The sequence below is a fragment of the Loxodonta africana genome, chromosome 19 (assembly GCF_030014295.1).
Source record: "Loxodonta africana isolate mLoxAfr1 chromosome 19, mLoxAfr1.hap2, whole genome shotgun sequence".
Taxonomy (NCBI): domain Eukaryota; kingdom Metazoa; phylum Chordata; class Mammalia; order Proboscidea; family Elephantidae; genus Loxodonta; species Loxodonta africana.
Window position 1 is genome coordinate 30125240 of NC_087360.1, and position 16536 is coordinate 30141775.

Here is a 16536-nt window from a genome sequence, read left to right on the forward strand (position 1 = left end):
TTTGCTCTACAACGGCAGAGTTGAGTAGTTTCGACAGAGGCCACCCGCCTGGCCTACAAAGCCAAACATTGACTCTCTGGCCCTTTACAGACAAAGTTTGTCAACCCTGATATACACCATAAAAGAAGGTCACAGATCATGATAGCCAAAACATGGGAAGAGTCTAAACGTCCGTCAGCAGATGAATGGATAAACAAAATGTGATAGATCCATACGATGGAATATTACTCAGCATAAAGAGAAATGAAGACCTGACACATGGTACAACATGAATGAACCTTGAAAACATCTTGCTGAGTGAAATAAGTCAATCACGAAAAGAGAAATATTACATGATCCCGCTTAGATGAAATATCTAGGATGGGCACGTATATAGAGAGCGAAGTTTATTAGTGGTTACCAGGGGTAGGTGGGAAGGGGGGCAGCCATTGCTTGGGGGACACTGAGCTTCTGTTAGGGTGATAATATAATTTGGGAACGAATAAGGATGATGGTTAAACATGATGAACACAGTTAACGCCACTGAACTGTACATGGGAAGATAGTTAAAATGTCAAATGCTTTGTTACGTGTATATTTATTACAATAATGATAGTAATAAAGAGGGTCGCAGAAAACTTGGGGAACAGTTGCAGGGAATTGAAATCACCCCGCTGCCATATGACAGTTTTAAATGTGTGTGTTCCTTCCGGTCTTTGCCCACATGCTGTAATGACAGTAATCCTAATATTAGACACTAACACTTTGCATGTGTGGACTCTGTGTCAGGATTTATGGAAGTTGCGGTCACTCATGACACCCTTTGCTGCAGGGGATATTCCCACTTTTCAGGGGGCTGCAGCAGGCTGACCCAGGATACCCAGCCACTGAGTGGAGGTGGCGGCATTTGACCCCTGGCATCTTCACTCCTGCCCCCAGCTTGTGCTTAAGAGAATGCTGAACTGTGCCCTCCAGGGGGAGGCCAGGACAGCATGTGGGGACCCTGCTTTGGACGTTCGGGGTGAAAAATGCAAAGTTAAGTTGGGGAGAGAACTCAGGGATCTAGGGAGGTGCCACTGGCAGTGCCAAGAGCATGGCTTGTGTAGTAAGGGAGATTTGGTTTTTCTTCTGGTTCCCCGCCATGCCATCTTTGTGGCTTTGGGCAGGTAGCCTCACCTGTCTGAGCCCCCAGAAATCAGCTGTTAATAAGGGAAGATCAAATGGGGTTCCAGATAGTTTCCGACTCACCTAAGGGTTGTGAGGACAAAATGTGAAGATGTATGTAAAACCTTTTGCTCAGTCCTTGGCGCACAGCTAAGTGCTCAGTAAGTGTGAGCTGGTATTCAAGGCCGCCTGCCAGCCTGCCTGTCCCTTTTTCCCTCATCAACCATTCCAAGTGCTTTTCTGCTCAGCATTCAGAGCCTCAGAGTCCTGTGTTTCCCTTTCCTCTCACCCCGTTGCATCTGGCAGGCTTTTCTTGGCTGGCTCCCCTCTGGAGCGGGTCAGAGGGCTCTGATTCTCAGAGAGAGGGACGATCTCCCCAACTCTGCATGGGGGCGCACGCAGGGCGACCCAGTGGGGTGGGCAGTAGCCGTGGCCATGGAATGTTGGGGACCTGGTTCCCATGGCGAGGGCTGGCTGGGCTGATGGCTGAGCTGGGGCACGTGAGCACGGGGCACCTTCTGGAGGCCTTTGTGTCACCGTAAGTGCTGTATCCTGCTCTGTGCTGCCAGCCCCCTCTCCCCCTAGCCACTTTTTCCCTTGGGAACCTCATGACCTGCTGAGCTGGGAGAGGTGACGATAGGGAAAACTGAAATGAGTTTGCGTGAAAATCAGTGTGGGTCTCGTGTAATGTCACCCCCTTCCTTAACTGCTTGTTGAGTGTCTCCCCTCCCACCGTGGGCATTTCCTCCCAAGCGTTTATCACAAAGTGTGACCATCTCGCATGCAGGTTTCCTTGTTTTCTCGCCAGAATGTCAGCTCTGTGAGGGTATGGGCTTTGTCGGTTGCCCTTGATGTATCCCTAGCATCTTTTTTTTTTTTTTTTAACCTCTCGATTCTTTAGTTGTATTATTTAAAAAAGAAATTTTAATGAGTTCTTGGTGAAAGTTTATACAGCAAATTAGGTTCCCATTTAACAATTTCTGTACACGTTGTTCAGTGACATTGGTTACGTTTTCCACATTGTATTAACATTCTCATCATTTCTGCTCTGGTTGTTCCGTTTCGATTATTCTTGCTTCCCTGTCCCCCCTCCCCCCCCTGCCCCCCACCTTCTCATCTTTGCTTTAGGGTACATGTTGCTCATTTGGTCTCGTATAGATGCTTTTTTTTCCTTTTTTTTTTAAAGGACCACAGTACTGATGGGTGATATTGTTTATTTTATGAGCCAATCTGTTATTTAGCTGAAAGGTGACCTCTGGGAACTGTTTCAGTTCAAAGTTTAAAGGACGATTTTCTTCGGGGTTCCTGTAGTCTCTGCTCATCCAGTAAGTCTGGCCTTTTTTTTTTTTAAAGAATTTCAGTTTTGTTCTACAGTTTTCTCCCATTCTGTCTGGTACCATCTATTGTGGCCCTGGTAACCCCAGCATCTTTAACAGTGCCTGGCACATAGTGGGTGTTCAATAAACATTTGTGGATGGAATGAGTCTGGCTATAAGGGCATTTCTTATAAGGGCCTCTTTCCAGTGGCCCTCTAGTGTAGCCTATAGGTCAGTGCTGGATAGGTTTCAGGGAAGCTTCCAGACTAAGACAGACTAGGAAGAAAGGCCTGGTGATCTGCTTCTGAAAATCAGCCAGTGAAAACCCTGTGGATCACGATGGAACATGGATCTGCAACCGATGACAGGGATGCCACAGGACTGGGCAGCGTTTTGTTCTGTTGTTCATGGGATCGCCGTGAGTCAGGCCAGCTCGAGTGCAGCTGCTGACAACAAATGTGTCGAGATTTATCCCCAACTTATGAGGTTCTGCTGAGGAAGAAATTAGAAAATGAAAGCTAACGCGTTCATGGCACTTGCTGTCTGCTTACCCGTTGCTGTGGAGTCGATTTTGACTCATAGTGAACCTGTGGGACAGAGTAGAACTGCCCCACACAGTTCCCGAGGCTGTAAGTTTTATGGAAACAGGTCTTTCTTCCATGGAGCTGCTGGCGGGTTCAAACTGCCAGCCTTTTGGTTAGCAGCCAAGTGCTTAACCACTGCACCACCAGGCTTACTTACACTTTCCAGCCCTCCTAGGAGGCAGGTATTATCGTCATCCCCAGTCTACAGATGAGGCAGCTGAGGCTCAGAGAAGTGAAGCGACTTGCCAAGGTCACACAGCTGGTAGCTGGAGGAGCTGGGATTTAAACCCAGGGCAGTCTGGCCCCATACTATGCTGGTCATCCATTTCAAAAAATCCTGGTCATTTTATTATGATATAGAAAGTCAATGTGACAATAACATTAAGAAAGTGTGTTTTTAGGAGAAAGATATTACCACCTACCACTTGAACAGCACACCTGGTAGCAGTTTGAATGTATTTTCTTCCTGTGTTTTTGCCTTGCCTGTGTTTTTTGGCTTGCTGTTTGGTTAGGTTGATCCTGGTGGTTTTGCTTTTTGTCATATTCATGCTTACCCTGCTCCCACATGGACCTTTGTTATCCATAAAATGCAGAACATGATGCCACCCCATTGGGCTGTTGTGCGCATGGAAAGCCATTGGTTTTGTGGTAAACACATCTTGTTGTTGTTAGGCGCCCCCGAGTTGGTTCCAACTCATAGCCAACCCTCTGTACGACAGAACAAAACACCGACCAGTCCTGTGCCATCTGCACAGTCTTTGTTACGCTTGAGCCCATTGTTGCAGCCACTGTGTCAGTCCATCTCGTTGAGGATCTTCCTCTTTTTCGCTGACCCTTTACTTTACCAAGAATGGTGTCCTTCTTCAGGAACTGATCCCTCCTGATTACATGTCCAAAGTATGTGAGACGTTGTCTCACCATGTTTGATTCTAAGAAGCATTCTGGTTGTACTTCTTCCAAGACGGAATTGTTCGTTCTTTTGGCACAATTGGCAGCCCATGGTATATTCAGTATTCTTCGCCAACACCATAATTCAAAGGCATCTGTTCTTCTGTGGTCTTCCTTATTCATCATCCAGCTTTTGCATTCATATGAGGCAATTGAAAACATCATGGCTTGGGTGAGGCACACCCTAGTCTAAACACATAGTAGGCGCTTAATAAATGCCAGCCACTATTACCGATATACATATGTACTGATGTTCATAGGGTTGCTATGAGTCGGAAATGACTCAGTGACATCTAACAACAACAATTGCTGATATTATGGAGGCAGTGGTGGCTCTGTGGTAGAATTGTCACCTTCCACGTGGGAGACCCAGGTTCATTTCCTGGCCAATGCAGCTTGTGCATAGCCGCTAGCCATCTATGCTATGATGCTAAACAGGTTTTAGCAGAGCTTCCAGGCTAAAACAGACGAGGAAGAAAGGTCTGGCGATCTACTGCCAAAAATCAGCCAGTGAAGACCCTATGGATCACAACAATCTGATTCATAACCAACCACGGGGCTGGCGTAGGATGGGGTGGCATTTTGTGCTGTTGTGCACGGGATCTCCATGAATTGAAGGCTGACTTGATGGCAGCTAACAACAACAACAATTAGTGATGTTTCTCCTCCATGCAAAGGAGTGTTCTGAGGCCCCTACCCCATGCCTCTTGCTTATCTTCTTGGTCAGTGCTGTCCAATAGAACTTTCTGCAAGGATGGATGTTCTAGAGCAGAGATCAGCAAACTTTTTCCATAAAGGGCAAGATGTTGTTATTGTTAGGGGCCATCGAGTTGGTTCCTGCTCACAGCGACCCTCTGTACAACAGAACGAAACACAGCCCCATCCTGCGCCATCCTCACAGTCGTTGTGCTTGAGCACGTTGTTGCAGCCACTGTGTCAGTCCATCTCTTTAAGGATCACCCTCCTTTTTGCTGACCCTCTACTTTACCAAACATGATGTCCTTCTCCAGGAACTGATCCCTTCTGATAACATATCCAAAGTATGTGAGACGAAGCCTCGCCATCTTTGCCTCTAATGAGCGTTCTGGCTACACTTCTTCCAGGACAGATTTGTTCGTTCTTCTGGCGGTCCATGGCATATTCAATATTCTTCGCCAACACCATAATTCAAAGGTGTCAGTTCTTCTTCGGTTTTCCTTATTCATCGTCCAGCTTTCACATGCGTATGAAGTGATTGAAAACACCTCGGCTTAGGTCAGAAGCACTTTAGTCCTAAAAGTGATATCTTTGCTTTTTAACATTTTAAAGAGGTCTTTTGCAGCACATTTGCCCAATGCAATGAGTCGTTGCATTTCTTGACTGCTGCTTCTATGAGCGTTGATTATGAATCCAAGTAAAATGAAATCCTTAACAACTTCAATCTTTTCTCTGTTTATCATGATGTTGCTTGTTGGTCCAGTTGTGAGGATTTTTCTTTTCTTTATGTTGAAGTGTAATCCATACTGAAGGCTGTGGTCTTTTTTTTTTTTTTTAATTGAACTTTAGATGAAGGTTTACAGAACAAACTAGTTTCTTATCAAACAGTACACACACTGTTGTACAACATTGGTTAACAACCTCACGACATGTCAACAATTTCCCTTCTCAGTCCTGGGTTCCCTATTACCAGCTGTCCTGTTCCCGCCTACCTTCCAGTCCCTGCCCCAGGGCTGGTGCGCCCCTTTAGTCTTGTTTTGTTCCATGGGACTGTTCAATCTTTGGCTGAAGGGTGAACCTCAGGAGTGGCCTCATTACTGCGCTGAAAGCTTGTCCGGGGACCATACTCTCGGGTCTTTCTCCAGTCTCTGTCAGGCCAGCAAGTCTGGTCTTTCTATCTAAGTTAGAATTTTGTTCTGCATTTTTCTCCAGCTCTGTCTGGGGCCCTCTATTGTGATCCCTGTCAGAGCAGTCGGTGGTGGCAGCTGGGCATCATGTGGTTGTACTGGACTCAGTCTGATGAAGGCCATGGTAGATGTGATCCATTAGTCCTTTGGACTAATCTTTCCCTTATCTTTAGTTTTCTTCATTCTTTCTTGCTCCCAAAGGGGTGAGACCAGTGGAAGATCTAGATGGCCGCTCACAGGCTTTTAAGACCCCAGATGCTATTTACCAAAGTAGAATGTAGAACATACTCTTTATAAACTCTGTATGCCAACTGAGCTAGATGTTCCCTGAGACCATGGTCCCCTGAAGGCTGTCGTCTTTGACCTTCTTTAGTAAGTACTTCAAGTCCTCTTCACTTTCAGCAAGCAAGATTGTGTCATCTGCGTAACGCAGGTTGTTAATGAGTGTTCCTCCAATCCTGATGCCGCATTCTCCTCCATGTAGCCCAGCGTCTCAAATAATTTGTTTAGCATACTAATGTATTATTTGGTCATGTATGCTGAGCAAAGGGCAAGATAGTAAATATTTTAGGTTTTGCAGAGAACATACGGTATATGGTCTTTGTTGCATATTCTTCTTTTTAACAAACTTAAAAAAAAAAAATTCTTAGCTTGCCAACCATGCAGAACCAGACCATGGGTGGGATTTGACCTTAGGACCGTAGTTTGCCAGCCCATTGTAGATCTGTACCATCCAGTACAGTAGCCATGTGGCTGGTGGGCACTTGAAATGTGTGTGGTTAGTGTAATTGAGAACTGAACTTAAATTTTATTTCATTTTGCTTAATATAAATTTAAGCCGCACCATGCAGCTAGTGTCTTCTGTGTTGCGTAGGCAATTCTCAGTCACCAAAGGCCCTGGCAGCTCTGTGCCATCACCCTGAAAGGGCCTGTGTTCCCTGGAGGAGCAGAGGCCGGGCCTGTGGGCGTGGGAGTTGCCCAGCTGGCAGGCCTCTCAAGTGTGCTGGCATTTCAAGGGCCTCCTGAGTATATCTGGGCCCAAGCCATCACACCTCCAGAAAAGCTTCAAGTGCCCTGTCCCTAATTGGTTTTACTTGTTCTGAAAGCAGACCTGAAGCCCAAGAGAGCAGCCCCTTACTCCCATCGCCACTGCTTATGCCCCAGGAGTGCCAGGCCTATGTGTTCTTTAGCTTTGCAGGGGGTGGCGGGGGGGTTATACCTGGGAACCCTCTCCATCTGGGGTTTGTTGTTGTTTTTAGCTGCTGTTCAGTTGGCCCCCACTCATGGTGACCTCGTGCAAAATGGAAAGACATGCTGCTCGGTCCTGTGCCGTCTTCATGATGGGTTGTGGAGAGGCTGTCATGGCCCATAGGGTTTTCATTGACTAATTTTCAGAAGTTGATTACCAGGCTTTTCTTCCTAGTCTGTCTTAGTCTGGTTAGTCTGGAAGCTCTGCTGAAATCTGGGCTTTACCAGTTGTTGTCAAGTCAGCTCTGACTCATGGCAACCCCATGTGTGTCAGAGTAGAACGGCACTCCATAGGGCTTTCAAGGGCTGATTTTGTGGAAGTAGATTGCCAGACCTTTCTTCCAGGGCACCTCTGGGTGCGCTGAACCCTCTAGTCTTTTGGTTAGCAGCCGAGTGCATTGTTTACACCATACAGGGACTTTGCCCCTCTAAGGGGGCCCGCCCCTTCCAGGAGCCCACCCTGACACAGTGTCTCTTTCGCCTCTGCAGGGGTCTGCCAGTGGACAACCTTGGCGAGCAAGGTCAAGGGCTAGAGCCCAGGGATGAGAGCATCCAGGGGAGGTAAGTGCATTTAGAAGGCATGGCAGAATCTCGGCTCCTCCTGAGATGGCCCTGGCTAAGCTGCTTCTGGGCCCCTGGCCTCCGTTCTTGGGCAACTGAGCAAACTCTCCAGCTGGCTCTCTCCTCTCTATTCAGCCAGCAGGTTGGAGACTGGCTCCCAGCAGTGTGAAGAGGGCGGGCCTCTACTCCTTCTTGTCTCTTAGGAGGATGGACTCTCCATTTGATAGGATAGGCAAGGCTGAGGTCCAGAGAGGCAGGGGATGTGCCCACGTCGCGGAGCAGATTCAGGGCCCAGCCGGAATGCGTGCCCTCTGGCCTCCCATATTGCCAACACTAGTGGTTTTGGTGTGCTTGGTCAGTGCTTCACAAGAAGTTCCCTGAACCTCACAGTAGCTCCTTGAGGAAAGGGTCTCATGATCCCTTTTTTTAGAGGAGAAGATAGGAGCTCAGAGAGTTGAAATCCCTTGTCCAGGTTACCAGCTGGCAGAGGCAGGCTTTGAATGCTGGGCCCTGCTGCCCCCTCCAGGAGAGGGTCCCTGGCTCGGGTTGGCCAGGAAGTGGCCTTCTGCTTTCCATATTCCCAGTTGCCTTCTCTGCCGAGTCACCCTGCTTTTTCTCCTCAAGCCATCCTGTGTCCTTGCTGTCTTCTGACCACCTCTGACCTGCCCACTTAGAGTCATTTTTTTCTGGTGCACAGTTCAGCCTTGCCTGGGCCAGTCTAGGCCTGCCTCTCCTGCTGTGTGACCTTGGGTAAGTTGCTGTATCTCTCTGAGCTGCTACGGTGAGGCTTTCCTCCTGCAGAGGAGGTGGTACGAATCCTATCAGATGATACATGGAAAAGGCTTTAGCAGAGTAAGCACTCAGTAAATGCAAAAACCCAAAACTCAGATGTTTTATTTAATGCCTAAGCGCTCTTGTCAAATGAATGGTCCATGTTAAGCAAAAATGGTCGCTTGATAACATTTTCCTAATTTTGTTTATCACTTCTTCCAGGCCTTTCCCTCAGGTGTTCAGTGTCTGCATTACTTCCAACCCCAAACACAAGCTTGTGTGTGCACACACATGCCTCCCACACACGTACATACACACATCTACCATGCATGTACATACACACACCTCCCACACATGTACACATATACCTCTCACATACATACATACACACAGAAAAACAGACACATACCACACACACATGCATACCTTCCACACGTACATACACGACCCACACACCTACATACACACACCTTCCACAAACGTACATATACACATCAACCACACACGTACATACACCAACCACACACGTACATACACCAACCACACACGTACATACACCAACCACACACGTGCATACACCAACCACACACGTACATACACCAACCTCACACGTACATACACCTTCCACACATGTACATATACACACCAACCACACACATGCATATACACCTCCCACACACATACACATACACACACCTCCCATACCTGAACACACACCTCTCCCACACACGTACATACACACACCTCCCACACATGTACATACACACATACAGACAAACAGACACATACCACACATACATACACACCTCACACACACGTACATACGTACACCTCCCACACATGTACATATGTACACCTCCCACACATGTACATATGTACATCTCCCACACATGTACATACACACACCCCCACACAAGTACATACACACACACAGAAAAACAGACATACCGCACACACATGCATACCTCCCACACACAAACATACATACACACCATCTCCCACACACATACACACACAGAAACGCAGACACATACCATGCACGTATACACACACGCACACCTCACACATACACACACACCCCTCCCACACAAACACATACACACACAGATGCACACGTCTCATACCTAGAAACACACATACCAACACACATACATACACAGACACACATCCTCCCCCCGCACATACGCACCTCCCACACACATGCTTACATACACACAGACACACACACATCCCACACAGGTACACACAAAACCGCAAACGTTTTCCATACCCAGATCACACAGAACCTTGTCTTCAGTGGCTGAGTAGTAAAATATTTCAGATAGAAGAGGCAGTTCTTTCTCACAAAAGTAATCATTTAATGGCATAAAAGGGTCTGCTTTGATCAAATGTGAATTGCTCTCCCCAGAGATATGTAACTTTTTGTTCTGTACCTAGCTCACTTAATCAAACATGATCGATCTCCAAGAGCGATAAATGACTCCTTGTTCTGTAGCTAGTTATCTGTAACCTTTGTCTGTGTTGTTGTTGTTGTTAGGTGCCGTCAAGTCAGTTCTCACTCATAGCAACCCTGTGTACGACAAAACGAAACGCTACCCAGTCCTGCTTCATCCTCACCGTCGTTGCTATGCTCAAAACCTATGCAGAACCCTCTTTTCAGGGGCATTCTCAGCTTTGAGTGGAGAATGCTTCCCGACTTTGCCCATCATGATAAGAGTACACTTCAACCATTTTCTTAAAATTTAACTCAACCTTCTGTTAATTTTGATAATATACACACACACATCCACATACACAGAGACTCACACACAGACCTCCTACTCCTACACACCCCACACACATATATCCACACACACACAAACACAGACCCCAGACACCCACCCTGATACTCACACACATATAGCCACACACACATACACAGTCTCGCTCATACCCACAGATCCTCCCATGTTCATCCTCCTTCCACACACACACACACACACACAGATCCCCCCATGCTCATCTTCCTTCCACACACCCACCACACACACACACACAGGTTCCCCCCCACAGATCTATGCACATATATCTACCCACACACTCATCTCCTAAACTTTCTCCCTACCACTCCCAAACAAACACACACAGTGGGGCGCATACTACACCTCCTCTTTCTGGAAGCAGCTTACTGTTTCCAGATCCCTCCCTTCCTCCCCTTCTCTGCACCCCCACCCCATCCATTCCCCAAAAGCTCCCTTCCCTCACTAACCCCTAAGTGTTAAGTGGACAGACTGAATATGCTAATTCAAGCTAAAATGTGATTGATAGTCCTCTAGGACACTGACACTGAGATGATCATCAGCAGAATTGTTGACTCAGGTCCCAGGGGAGAATCTTTGAGTGATTGAAGCAGTCAGGGGTCCTCAGGGAAGCAGTCAGGGGTCCTCAGGGGGGTTTCTGGGTGACTTTGTGTCCTGTCTACCCTCCCCCAACCCGGCAAAATGAGATTTCCCCATCCTAGGCCCTGACTCAAGGCACCTGTGAACCCCCCAAGGCCCTGGTGGCAGCAAACAATGAAGCACTTGATTACTGACTAAAAGATTGGCCATTCTAACACACCCAGAGATACCTCAGAAGAAAGGCCTGGCGATCTGCCTCCAAAAGGTCACAGTCTTGAGAGCCCTATGGAGCACAGTTCTACTCTGACACATATATGATCACCATGAGTCACAATCAACTCTATGACAATTGTTTTTTTTTTTTTGGAATGAAACCCCCAGCATCATCAGCAAATTTGGTGCATTTTTCCAGGCAGAGAGTCTCCAACCGGTAACTTACTCTCAGAGAGGTCAGTGACCCCAAGGTGATACCCAACTCTGCTTTATCTTCCCCCTGCCCCCGCCAAAACTTCACAGCAGCTTTTTAAGGTCAGTGGCTCCACCCCAATCTTTCTGCTGAGGAAACTGTGGCTAAGAGAAGGAAATGACTCTCCCAAAGCCTCAAGGACAGGAAGTGCCAGAGCCTCCTCAGTTTCCACCCCCAGCCAGAGACAGTCCGTCCCCTTGGTTTTGCCATTTATTTTCCACAAGGGGCTTAGGGAGCCCAAGCCCTTGGGTGAATCGGCCCAGCTATGAACCAGGTCCTTTGGTGCAATCATTCTGGGTCCTTTTGTGCCTGTGTGCCTTTGGACTGGCTGATCCCCTTGCTGGGAACACCTTTCTCTCTTGTCTCCACCTGGCTGCTTCCTATCCACTGTTCAAAACTAAGCATGAAGGCCATCTCCTACAGGAAGTCTTCCCTCACCTACTCAGGCAGAACTCTTTACTCCCTCCTAGCTGTGGGTCCACAAACAGTGTGAGTAGACTTGGGGGCTTAACTCCAGAGCCCAACTCCCAGCACACCAAACCAAAACCAAGCCCATTGCCATTGAGTCGATTCTGACTCACAGCAATCCTGTAGGACAGAGTAGAACTGCCCCATAGGGTTTCCAAGGAGTGGGTAGTGGATTCAAACTGCCGACATTTTAGTTAGCAGCCGAGCTCTTAACCACTATGCCACCAGGGCTCCATTAAATGTCAGAAGAAATAAGTAACCAATAATAATAGTAGAAACCACTAAAATTTTTTAGAATGCTCATTGTTGTGTGCTGGATGTGTTCTTAAGTACCTCCATATAAACAAAAAAGCAGTTGTCTTCGAGTGAATTCTGACTCATGGTGACCCCATGTGTGCCAGGGTAGACCTGTGCTCCCAGGTTTTTCAGTGGCTGATTTTTCAGAAGTAGATCCCAGGCCTTTCTTCTAAGGTGCCCCTGGGTGGACTCAAATCTCCAAGTTTTGGCTAGCAGCTGAGCATGTTAATCATTTACATCACCCAGTTGTTTAATGTTCACAAAAATCCATTGAGGTCGACACTCATAAGCCCATGTTACAGATAAAGCTCAGAGAAGTTAAGTCCATTGTCCAAGCTCACGCAGCCCAAAAGTGGCAGAGCTGGAAATCGAACCCGGACTTGCCTGACTCCATGAGAGACCTCAGGCCTGCAAGGGGCAGGTGGAGGAAGCTAAGGCTCAGAGACACAGCAAGAGTGAGGCTACGTCTGGGGTCTTAAAAGCTAACAAGCAGCCATCTAAGATGCATCAATTGGTCCCAACCCACCTGGAGCAAAGGAGAATGAAGAACACCAAAGACAAAAGGTAAATATGAGCCCAAGAAACAGAAAGGGCCATATAAACCAGAGACTCCATCAGCCTGAGACCAGAAGAACTAGATGGTGCTGGCTACCACCACTGACCGCCCTGACAGGGAACACAACAGAGTCCCTGATGGAGCAAGAGAAAAGTCGGGTGCAGAACTCAAATTCTAGTAAAAAGGCCAGACATAACGGTCTGACTGAAACGGCGGGGACCATGGAAGACATGGCCCTCAGACTCTCTGTTAGCCCAAAGCTAAAACATTCCTGAAGCCAACTCTTCAGACAAAGATTACACTGGACTATAAGATATAAAATGATACTCGTGAGGAGTGTGCTTCTTAGCCCAAGTAGGTAAATAAAACTAAATGGGCAGCTCCTGTCTGGAGGCAAAATAAGAAGGCAGAGGGGGACAAGAGCTGATTGAATGGACACCGGAAATCTGGGGTGGAAAGGAGGAGTGTGCTATCACATTATAGGGAGCAGCGAGGGTCACATAACAATGTGTGTATAAATTTTTGCATGAGAAACCAACTTGAACTGTAAACTTTGACTTAAAGCACGATAAAAAAAAAAAGGAAAAAAAAAAGTGAGACCGAGAAGGCTAGAGGTGGTCTAAGATCAGCCGAGTGTCTGTTCAGCGCCAGAGTCTGCACCTGCTGCCTTGAGCTCAAGGTTGCCGAATTGAGGGGCCTCAGAATGAGTTGGGGAAGAGGACAGATCTGTCACTCAAGGTGCCTGGGCTAGGTGGACCCCTGCTTTTCAAATAAGCTCCTGAGGAGTTGCCACTGAAGTCCAATATTCTTTCTTCGCAGTGCTGGGGAAGGGTGAAGAGTGTAGGTTTGGGGTCATAGTTCATGCCCTAAGTCCTCCAGTCCCCACCATCATCCCCACAGCCCCTGAGTCCCTCCAGAACACCTGCAGGAGCCTCCTGGCTTCTCTCTGGGCCTCCATTCTCACCCACATGTGCGTGCTCCCCAGAGCAGCCAGCCACAGAGTCCCCCAGGGATGGCCCACAGAATAAGCCAGCTCCTTCTCCTGTCCCCAAGGTCCTGCCTGGCTGCTGCCCCTATCTCTCCTCTCCCCCTTGAGCCCCATCAGCCTCCTCTCGGGTTCTTGAACACCCCGAGCTCTCTCCCACCTCAGGGCCTTTGCACCCTCTGCTCCCTCTGCCTGGGACATCCTTCCAACACATCTTCACTCGCTGGCCCCTTCTCGTTCTCACGCTGTCCACAGCTTGTGTGTTATCTGCTTCTGCCTCTAGGACTTGAGCTCCTTGAAGTCAGAGGCCTTGCCCACTGTCCTGTCTCTAGCACCAAAGACAGTGCTTGGCACTTTTTAGTGCTTAGTAAACATTTACTGAATGAAGAATGAAAGAGTGCATTGCTTAATGGGTAGAGTCTCTGTTGGAAGTGATAAAAAAGTGTTGGAAATAGATGGTGGTGATGGTTGTACAGCATTGTGATTGTAATTCATGTCACTGTAATGTACACTTAAGAATCATTCAAATGTTGTATATGTTTTATCACAATTTTTAAAGAGAGAGAACGAATGGGTGGTGATTCTGGAAGAAGTCCAGGATATTCTGAAGCTTCAGACACTGTACCTGGGTGGCCTGTGTTCAAATCCTGGGCCCTGGCTTGGCTGCTTACCAGCCGGGTAGCTGAGCAGGTTATACAACCTCTCCATACCTCAGTTTCCTATTCTCTCTCTACGGTGACATTTTCCCAGCACATAGTCTGTGCCAGACCCTGCTCATTCAATCTAGGTGATTCCATAAATTTTTACCAAGCACCTTCAGCACCAGCCTCTGTGCTAAGGGCTGGGGAGACAGCAGTGAGCAGGACAGACAAAAGTTCCTACCCTCATGGGACAGACACACTGTTGGAATCTGATTCTAGTGGATTAGTATCTTCCCTGTTTTGATAGTAAATTTTATAATAATTATCACTCTCGCAAAGGAGCCCTGTTGACACAATGATTAAGCACTTAGCTGCTAACTGAAAGGTTGGCCGTTCGAACCCACCCAACAGCTCTGCAGGGGAAGGACCTGGGGGTCTGCTCACATAAAGATCACAGCCTGGGAAACCCTATGGGGCAGTTCTACTCTAATGCATGGGATCACTGTGAGTTGGAATTGACTCAATGGCTGCTGTGCACTGAACTACTTAATATGGCTCTTCTGGCAGTAGTCTTTATGACTCCCACAAAATGATTGGGTGGGACTATGCAAATATGTTTGTGGTCCACCGAGGGGATTAGACAGCCTGCTAAGAATGCAAATAAGGTGCATGGAACCCCTGTAGGGGTGGGACCATGCAAATAAGGAGTATGGAACTCTAATGAGGGGATTGGTCAGTTTTGCCATCCTGCTATATTTATAAAAGAGAGTCAACCCCAGAGCAAGGGGAGGACCTCACTACTACCAAGAAGAAGAGACCAGAGCGAAGTGCATCCTTTGGACCTGGGGTCCCTGCACTGAGAACCTCCTAGACCAGGATACAGAGAGAACTGTAACACCAGACACAGTGCAAGGTGGCAAGCAGCAGTGGCAGAGAAATGGCAGCAGCAGAACCAGGAGATTGGCGCGAGATGGCGCGGTGGGCTTCCCGATGGTTACAGTGGGTGTGCCAAACCACAGAGCAAGAGAGCTGAGCGCCTTCAAGCAGGAAGCTTCCTGGCGGAGTGGGGTGCCTCCAGGCATTTGTTGGCAGAGCTAGGTTTGCCAACCCATGGAGCAAGAGAGCTGAGCATCTTTGGGCCAAGGCTTACTGGCAGAGTAGGGTGCCCCTGGGCATTTATTGGCAGAGCTAAAGAGCTTTGTAATACTTGCCTGAGCAGGGCAGAAGCTGGGCCAAGGGGCCAAGGACCAGTGAGAGGTCTGCCTGCAGCCTGCAGGCACGGCTGAGAAGAGGCTGTCCTGACAACAGAACTGTGTCTTGAGTTGTTTCTTATCCTGAATTGCAACCTGTTGCTTCCCTAGTATCATGGATTGAATTGTGTTCACCAAAAATATGTATCAACTTGGCTAGGCCATGATTCCCAGTATTGCGTGATTGTCTACCATTTTGTCATCTGATGTGATTATCCTATGTGTTCTAAGTCCTGCCTCTGTGATGTTAATGAGGCAGGATTAGAGGCAGTTACATCAATGAGGCAGGACTCAATCTACAAGATTATGTCTTAAGACAGTCTCTTTTGAGATATAAAAGAGAGACATGGAAACCTCACACCACCAAGAAACAAGAGCCAGGAGAAAAGTGTGTCCTTTGGACCCAAGGTCCCTGCGCTGAGAAGCTTCTAGACGAAGGGAAGATTGATGACAAGGACCTTCCTCCAGAGCTGACAGAGAAAGAAAGCCTTCCCCTGGAGGTGGCACCCTGAGTTCAGACTTCTAGTCTACTAGACTGTGGGAGAAGAAACTTCTGTTTGATAAGGCCGTCCACTTGTGGTATTTCCTTTATGAGAGCAATAGATAACCAAGACACCTAGTAAATCCCATAACTGTAAGTATGGTCTGTGAGTTCTGTGTGGCTGTTGGAACAAATTATCAAACCCAGCAAAGAAGCAGAGAGTGCCTTAGGAGGGATGGCTGGTGTCAGAATTAGTGAAGAGGTTGGAGGGTGGAGGTATGTCTGACCTCCCCCTAGTAGCCATCAGCCTGGGGCTGTTGATGCCGGTAATGATTCTCTTTCCCCCTTGGGGAGTTAGGTGAGGAGGTCAGATGCTGCCACCATGCCATTTTTACAATGGCACATGACTTCAACAATAATAGTCATTCTCCATCTGTCAAATGAAGAAACGGGGGCACTGAGATGGTAAGGAACTGGCCATGGTCCCCCAGTCGAGAGTGGCAAAATGGGATTTGAAGCCAGCTTATCCAGCCTCAGAGTCCTCTGGGGTGATACTCATA

General features: G+C 47.7%; 1 protein-coding gene across 13 annotated transcripts in view; it reads left to right on the top strand.

Annotated features, from left to right (window-relative positions):
- The window catches only part of TPST2 (tyrosylprotein sulfotransferase 2), a 78219-nt gene that overhangs the window by 38097 nt on the left and 23586 nt on the right, over positions 1 to 16536 (top strand). For all 13 annotated transcript variants that reach the window (XM_023559289.2, XM_023559291.2, XM_023559287.2 and 10 more), the window contains one exon: positions 7612 to 7683. The gene's annotated coding sequence lies outside the window, so the exon portion shown is untranslated. The remainder of the gene's footprint in view (positions 1 to 7611; positions 7684 to 16536) is intronic.